Below are 8,710 nucleotides of genomic sequence, written 5' to 3'. Positions count from 1 at the left end.
CTTCTCTGGAGAACCCAGCCTAACACACCAGGTTTGAACCAAAACTTGCTGTGTCCTCAGACCTTAAAGATGCTGAAATTTCTGATTTGAATCTCTTTCCTCAGGAACCAACTTGACTTAGTCACCTGAGTCATTTATCTTTTCTCTCACTGGTGAACCCTTGTGTTTAGCACATCTGCTGTCATTTCCAGCTTCACCAACATGTGAGCTTGCTGAAGACTTTGGAAGACTGAAAGACAAGTAGTTTAGAGACAGTAAAAATGAGAGTATGCATGTGGATACTGGCCACTTCAGAAGTAGTTGGTGTTGGTACTGCCAATCAGTGCCTTCTAAGAGACCTGGTGTGTATTTAAAGTATAGGTTTCATTTTCATAGCAGTATAGAAACTATCATTGTCCAGTCCTGTAAGACCTTGAGTATTTTGGTACAATGGTTAGCTGTGCAACTTTGGCTGTAGAATCTCAAATCTGTAGAACCTTAATTCTGCCATTTAACATGTGTATAATATTTCACAGGCACTCTGGTAGCATAGTGCCTAAAACACTGGTAACCAGAAGGCTGGTGGTTCAAACTCCTTCGCCACTCCTCAGAAGGAAGATGGGGTAATCTCCTTCTGTAATGATACTGCCTCGGAATCCCAAGGAGGGTTGCTATGATTTGGGTCTGATTCGACAGCACATAACAACAACAACAACATAATATTTCACAGCTTAACTTCTCTAAGCTTTTGCATCTTCATTTATGAGATGGTGATGACAACAGCTCACCATCCATGTGTCAGTTTGTTGTTCTACGGTGGCTTGCATGTTGCCATAATGCTGGAAGCTATTCCCAGTATTTCCAGAGTCAGTAGGGTCAGTCATGGTTTTCAGGTTTCAGTGGAGCTTCCAGGCTAAGATGGACCAGGAAGGAAAGCATGGTGGTATTCTTGTGAAAATTAGCCAGTGAAAACGTTATGGATTACAACAGCACATTGTCCAAGTTGACTGCTTCGGAGACGTTGTCAGGAAGGAACAACTGCTGGAGGGGGACATCATGTTTGGTGAAGCAGAGGACCAATGAGAGTGAGGGATGCAATGATAGACTCAAGAATGCTGGTGATTATGCCGGACAAGGCAGGGCCAGGGAAGGTTTCATTCTGTTGTGATTAAGGTTGGTATGAATTGGAGTCAACTCAACAGCAGCTATCTCGTTATCTCTAATGACAACAACTGCAAAGGATTACTGTGAGAATTAAGTAAAACAATGATGTACAATCTTTAGCTCAGTGTCTTGTGAATGAGGAGCTAATATCCAACACTTGGCAGATTATATTGACAGTTTTTCTTTAAAGGAGCTGAATGTCATTAGACTACAATTTAGAGACTGGCACGAGACAGAGCAGTGGATTTCCCAGCCAATGGCACAGGAAAGTTGAGTGCCCTAGGACAGAGGCTTGCTGGCAGAGTGGGATGCCTCTCTGGGCACCTATTTCCAAAACTAAAAGAGTTTTTGTGGTGGTTATATTTTTGTGTCAACTTGGCTGGGCCTAGTTGCGTGGCTGGGCAGCTGGTGGTAGTTACTCCCCATGATGAGACTGGCAATCAGCTCCATGGTGAGATCTACCACAAGCAGCTGAGTAGCTGCCTTTGGGATGTGGTCTGCTTCCTGTGTAAGGAGAAGCCTTGGAAATAGTCTCTAGCCTATGGCATGCTTGAACCCTGCATGTAGCCATGTTGTTGTTCAGCAGCCTGTCATGCTCTGCCCACCTTGGGACTTTCAATGGACTTAAGATAATGGCCTACCATGTGGTTTGGTAACGTCGGGACTGTGCCATTTTATTTGTCAACCTTGGGTTTGCCAGCCTTAGCAGCCAGCAGCTGAGTGAAGAAAAGCCTCCAACTTCAGTGGGCTGGCAGCAGGAGGCAGAGCTGAAGTCCAAGGTTGAGGGGCTTTCACCCAGCCTCTAGAGCCTGGCACTTTGAACTTGGACTTAAAGCCTCCAAATTGTAACAATAAACTCCTGTTTGTTAAGGCCATCCCATTTTTGGTATATTCCTGTCAGAGTGGCACTAGCTAACGAGAACAGTTTTGTAACTGAGCAGGGCACAGGCCAAGGCCAGAGAGAAGCGTGCCTATGGCATGGCTGAGAAAAATCTGTCTTGATCAAAGAATTGTATCCTGAGTGGTCTGGAGCCTGAAATGTAACCTGTAAGTACCTTTAACACTCCTGTAATCATGAGTATTGTGTGGTAGTTCTGTGTGGCCATTGCAATGAATTATCAAACCTAGCAGAGACATGGGCAATGCCATGGGAGGGATAGTTTGCAAAAAGCTTGGAGAATGGCAGCATATCTGATCTCAGCCTCATAGGAATCAGCCCTGGGCTGATGCTGCTGCTGATGATTCTGTCTCCCATCATTAAATTAGAGGAGGTCAAACGATGTTGTCTCTGTCCCTTCTTGGACTCCATTAGCCAGCTGACCTCTTTCTTTCATAGCAGAGGGCTCATTCTTCTGAAGACCTCCTATTTCCTCCACTGTAAAAGGAGAATGCCAGATAGATGATTTTGAAGTTGCCCTGGGAACTAGAAGCCACAAGACTGACATAAACTTCCATTCCCGGCCTGTTACTGAATCTGAATAGCAAGGGCTACAGAGTAAATTGTGCTACTCATTCTTGGGGGAAGGGAACTCAATCAATTTCCTAGTGACTTCATATGGGCTGGCCATGGAGAGAAAGAGTAAGGAATAAAAAGTAATAGGAATAAGATTTATGTTGATATATTAGGTGAGTGTTACTGGCTATGGCCCACCATTTCAGTGGGGTTAGAAGTGACACAACTAGGTGGTAACAGTGTTTTACCATCTAAGATGTATGTATGTGAGAAGGAGTCTCCTATTGGGAACTGTTCCAAAGTTTAATAAAGCTGTGCTTTGCTCCCTCTGACCTTGGCCCAGCGTCAGGTAAGTCCCACAACTTCTACCACCTTATAAACACTGAGATGGGCGATGAGAAAGGACTATAGAGGCTCTATTTTAAAGGCTTAGGTCAGCAAGTAGGCAGAAAAATGTCAAAACCACTAATCTAATTTATTGATGGCCTTAATGAGAGTATATAGGAAAAAAGTTCTGCCTTGCACTTCAACTGCTGCCCCAGCACCTTAGGGTATGACCAATTTAAGGAATGGTACAATGAATGTGTGGTGTCACAGCCAGATGCAGGCAGAGGGTAGAAATTAGGGAAGAAAGTATAGGTGTGCTAGGTGAGCTGCTCCCTCATGTCCTTTCCTTCCTTCTTCCCCCTCCTTCCTTTTCTGCCTCCCTTCTTCCTTTCTTTCTTTTTCTCTCTCTTTAAATCTTTCCTCCCTTCCTTTCCTCCTTCCTTCATCTCTCCTTATTTCCCTCTCTTCCTTCCTCTTTTCCTTTCTTTCTCAGATGTTATTTGAGAGCTTGCTACATGTCATGGAACTATGTTGTTGTTGTTGCTGTTGTTGATGTGCCGTTGAGTCGGACCCGACTCATAGTGACCCCTCCTTGGGTTGCCGAGGCAGTATCACTATGGAAGTAGATTGCCCAACCTTCCTTCTGAGGAGTGGCTGGTGGGTTTGAACCGCCAGCCTTCTGGTTAGCAGTCAAGTGCCTTAGACACTATGCTACCAGCGTTCCTTGGAACTATGTTAGGAGTTGTAAATAGACTAAACCTGAAAATTTTCTTATTGATCTATTTAAGAATTGTATCAAGAACCCAGATAATGAAAGATCTAGATGAACTACCTCTAGTTCTTGCCCATCAGGAGCCCACAGTTTACTTCAGGAGACTGACACAATGTATAGGTAAATGGGCACATATCAGGGAACAGGGGAAGGAATAACTCATTTTCGTAGGATGATGGAAAATAATTAATGTAGCAACAATTGAATTGGATAAAAGTTGACTTGTGGGATTCCAGGAGGAAGTATGGCAGAAAGGGTTTCCGAGCATGTAGAAAAATATGAACACATAAAAGAGAGTTGTGGTTGTGGGGAATGTCTCAGTACCACTGGACCAGAGGTCTGGGAAAGCAAATGAAAACAAAACCCTTTGCCATAAGTCAATTCTGACTCATAGTGACTGTTCTGGTTACCTAGTGCACTCTGACAGGAATATACCATAAACAGAATGGCTTGGATAAACAGGAGTTTATTCTTATATAGTTTGGAGACTACAAGTCCGGGTTCGAAGTGCTAGACTCTAGGCTCCAGGTGAAAGCCCCTCAACCTTGGGGTTTAGCTCTGCCTCCTGTTGCCAGTCCACTGGAGCTAGAGGCTTTTCTTTACTCAGACAGCTGCTGGCTGCTGAGACTGACAAACCCAAGGTTGACAAATAAAAAGGCACAGTCCTGATGTTACCAAATCCCACGGCAGACCGTTAATTCAAGTCCAGTAAAAGTCCCAAGGTCAGCACAGCACGGCAGGTTGCTGAACAACAACACAGCTACATGCAGGTCCCAAGCATGCCAAAAGCTGGAGACCATTCCCAAAGCTGCTTCTTATATACAGGAAGCAGACCACATACCAAAGCAGCTACTCAGCTGCTCTAATAGAATCCACCATAGAGTTAATTACCAATCTCACTACGGGGAATAACTACATTCAGCTGCCCAACCACTCAACCAGGCCCAGCCAAGTTGACACACAAACTTAACCACCACAGTGACCACATAGGGCACAGTAGAACTGCCCCTCAGTGCTTCCAAGGCTATAAATCTTTACAGAAGCAGACTGCCTAAGCTTTCTTCTGCAGAGAAGCTGGTGGGTTTGAACCACTGATCTTTTGGTTAGCAGCTGAATGCTTTAACCTCCATGCCACTAGATCTGTCTAGGGTAGGGAGGAAGGATACAGTAGAGATTGTTGGGAGATGAGGCTGAGAAGGCTAGTTAGCATAAGAACATGAAGAGTCTTGCCAATTAAGTCTATTTAAGTTGTTTGGACTTAATACTTGTAGGCAGTAGTGAACTACGAGGGTAGGTTCCTGAATACCTTTGCGTTTTACAAAGATCACTCTGGGGACTGTTGGTGGATGGAGGTCAAGAAATCAGTTGGGAAGCTGTGTCCATAATGTGTGAGAAGAAGGGTTGTGAATGAAGATCAGGACGATGGTGAAGGCATGTCACTCTCATCTTCCTGAAGGGGAAGGAAGTGTATAAATGATTGTCTGCAATAAAATGTGGGCGTCACAGTAGTAGAATTAAAATGAAGGAAAGGGACACAGGGAGCTCTGATATAGAGGTCCTTTCAAGTCACCCCTGGTAGGGCAGAAGGCTTCTCAACAAAAAAAGCAAAATGGCAACTGTGGGCAAGTGTTGGAAATAATCTCAGCCTCGTGGGTACTCTGGAGATTCTGGAAAATTTTAAATTCAGTTGAACAACAAATGAATGAATAACAAGAATCTCTTGGCTGGCATGTATGGAGTTGCTATAGATCCCACAAGCCATCTTTACAGAAATACACACGATAAAATTAGGATTTTCTTTTGGTCTTGGAAGCCTAGGATAGGAAGATCTATATGTCTAAACTGGTCTCCTCAGCCAGCTATGCTTGTGATCTTCGGGCCTCAGTTTCCCCAAGGATGTGGGTCAGGAGCATTAGGTTACTGTACTGCTGTACTACAAAAGTAGTTGTGTAATTTTGAGTGTGTTACCACCTGAAAGGGACAAAGAACTTGGATTGGCCTTTGTTTCTGGTTTGGAGGTGGAGAGGGGAGGGAGTCCTTGGAATTTCTCAAGCAATCAAGGTGTGTTTGTTTTTTCTAAAACAGTAAGCCAACACATAAAACATGTGCAAATGAGTTGGGAATCCTCAACTCATTACTTGGTAACTAATCGCTGGAAGGGATGGGGGAATGAGACAGTCAACCTTGCACATTCATTGTCATGAATATGCATTTAGGCTCTAGTCAAACCTATGCATTGAGGGCCCATTAACTGTTGAGAGGGACCCTGGAGTTTAGAGCTCTCTTTAAGAATTCTTGGATTGGCCAGAATATCCTTGTACAAGAGAAGGTGGCACATCTCTGGGGACAGTGACAGCCTTGTGCTAGGACCTCTCTCAGATCTTACCTGATGCATCTCTTTGATTGTTTTTTTTTTTTCCAGTCATAATAAATGGGTCACCGTAAATATAGGGAATGATCTCCATAAATTTTATGAGCAATTCTAGAGAACTAATCTACAAGGATCAGTGAGACTCTGATATAGCTTGGGGTGGCTAATTCAGAGAAAGGCTGTGGAGGCATCAATTTGCGAAGCTCCAGCTCTGGGTGACTAGTGACAGAGAAAGGCTGCATAGGCAGCTAGTGATGAAGAAAGAACTTCCATCCAGTTTTGACCTGGTTTAGGGTCACTTGGATGATGTCTGACCTAACTCTGGGTGGGTGGAGTCAGAGAGAATCATGTGAAGCAGTAGACAAGGACTGGACACATGGGAATATGAAGGTTGGGTCCATTTCCAGGTAGGAATTAGATTCCTGCTGACCTTTGCCAGGCAGGTGGTGATGACGGTGAGATTTTTCTACCTTGCCCTTTTACAGTACAGTTTGCACATCTTTCCTCTCTATGAATAGTCTATAACAAGAGAATTATAACAGATGATCCTTTAGACTCCAAAATTCTTACTCTTTGTCACCTTCATCATGGTGACCCCATGTGTGCAGAGCAGAAATTTGCTCCATAAAGTTTACAAGGTTATAACCTTTCAAAAGTAAATCTGTAGGCCTTTCTTCCAAAGTGCCTCTGCATGGGTTCAAAACACCAACCTTTTGGTTAGTAGTTAAGCACTTAACCATCTGCACCACCCCACCCAGGGACTCGTGAGTCAGAATTGACTTGATGAAAACTGGTTCATTTTGTTTTTGGTCCTGCTAGGCTTGGAAGGGGGAGCTCTGGTAAAGTAGTGCCTAAGGCACTTGACTGCTAACCAGAAGGCTGGTGGTTCAAACCTACCAGCCACTCCTCGGAAGGAAGATGGGGCAATCGACTTCTGTAGTGATACAGCCTCGGAAACCCAAGGAGGGATCGCTATGAGTCGGGTCTGACTCAATGGCATATAACAACAACAACAACAGGCTTGGAAGGAAGGCTAGGCAATCTACTTCCATAGAGATACTGCCTCAGAAACCCAAGGAGGGGTCGCTATGAGTTGGATTCAACTCCGTGGCATTGAGTTTTGTTTTTGTTTTTTGTTTTTTTTTTGGTTTGGAGGCCTAGCTTGGCATGCATTAAGATTCCAACAAATGTTTGTTGAATCAATGAATGGAGCAGGGTGCCTTGTTATCACAAAGCTCTGGGCAGCCTCCCTGGTGGCAGTTCCTTAAGGTGTGTAGTGTGCTTTCTAGGTGAAATTCTTTTTTTTGGGATGATGGATAGTGGGGAGAATGTGGGAAAGGAGTTCAGTCCTGAATCATGGAAAATGACCACATTGAAATCAGATCTCTGCCGCGTGTTAATCTGTTCCCGGGTGTCGGTCAGCAGAGTTGGGTCACCTACCAGCTGCAATGCTGCACAGGTTGTATTTTCTCCCTGCAACATTTGGTGGAATGTTGCAGGCCCTGGTGGGGGAGGAGAGGAAGATTATCTGAACCAGATGTTCGAGGGCCGTCTCTTTGACACAAATGAGTAATTAGTCTTAAGTGATTATCCATATGACAAGTCTGGGAGCACTCACATCTCTGGACTGGGGAAGCAAGGCTTAGCTAGCTATATCCTAATGGGAGAGAGGTGAGAGAGGAAGATGTTGAGGGCTGTGTGCGTGTGCGTGTCTGTGCTCAGATCACAGATTGGGCAGGGCTGTGTGTGTGTTTGCACAATAGTCTGTCTTACGATACCATGGATTCCTTAAAGCCAGTGACTCTATCCTATCCACTGACATCTACCTAGAGTACAATCAGACATATAGTAAATACAAATATTTCTTGAAATCTATCCCTATCTATCTATTTATCTATTGACATACACACACATATAGGTAGTCTCTGATTTAAGATGTAAGTGAGTTATGATGAACTGCACTTATGACTGTTTTTTTATTTTTTTAATTTTTGTAAATCTTATCTTTAGTAATATGTACTACATACAATGTTAAAATAAATCTGTAATTTTATATGTAATGTTTCAAGCCTCCAAAGACAAATAAAGATCAGATTTATAAAGATACTGATATTTACCTTTTAAAGGTAATAATAATGGTAATTATAATGAAAATTAAAAACAATGAAATATTCGACTTATGTCAGAACTAAGTTACAATGAAGTTCTCACAATGGAATTTGTCACAAGAGAACTCTTGTAAATCAGGAACTACCTGTATATATATGTGTGTGTGTGTGTATCGTTGTTATTGTTAGATGCTGTCGAGTTGTCTCCGACTCATAGCGACCCCATGCACAGCAGAACGAAACACTGCCCGATCCAGCGCCAGCTCCATGATCCCTGCTATACCTGAGCCCATCATCGCAGCCACCATGTCAATCCATCACGATGAAGGCCTCCCCCACTTTCATAGACCCCCCCACCCTACCAAGTATGACATCCTTCTCCAGGGACTGGTCCCTTCTGACAACATGACCAAAATAGGTGAGATGAAGTCTGGCCATTTTCACTTTCAAGGAGAATATATATATGAGGGGTCGCTATGAGTCAGGGCCGGCTCGATGGCAAACAACAACAAAATGTATATGTGTATATACATATA

The sequence above is a fragment of the Orycteropus afer genome, unplaced genomic scaffold (genome assembly GCF_000298275.1).
Source record: "Orycteropus afer afer isolate SDZICR_OR568_19922 unplaced genomic scaffold, OryAfe1.0 scaffold00472, whole genome shotgun sequence".
NCBI lineage: Eukaryota > Metazoa > Chordata > Mammalia > Tubulidentata > Orycteropodidae > Orycteropus > Orycteropus afer.
This window is presented reverse-complemented; position numbering follows the sequence as displayed.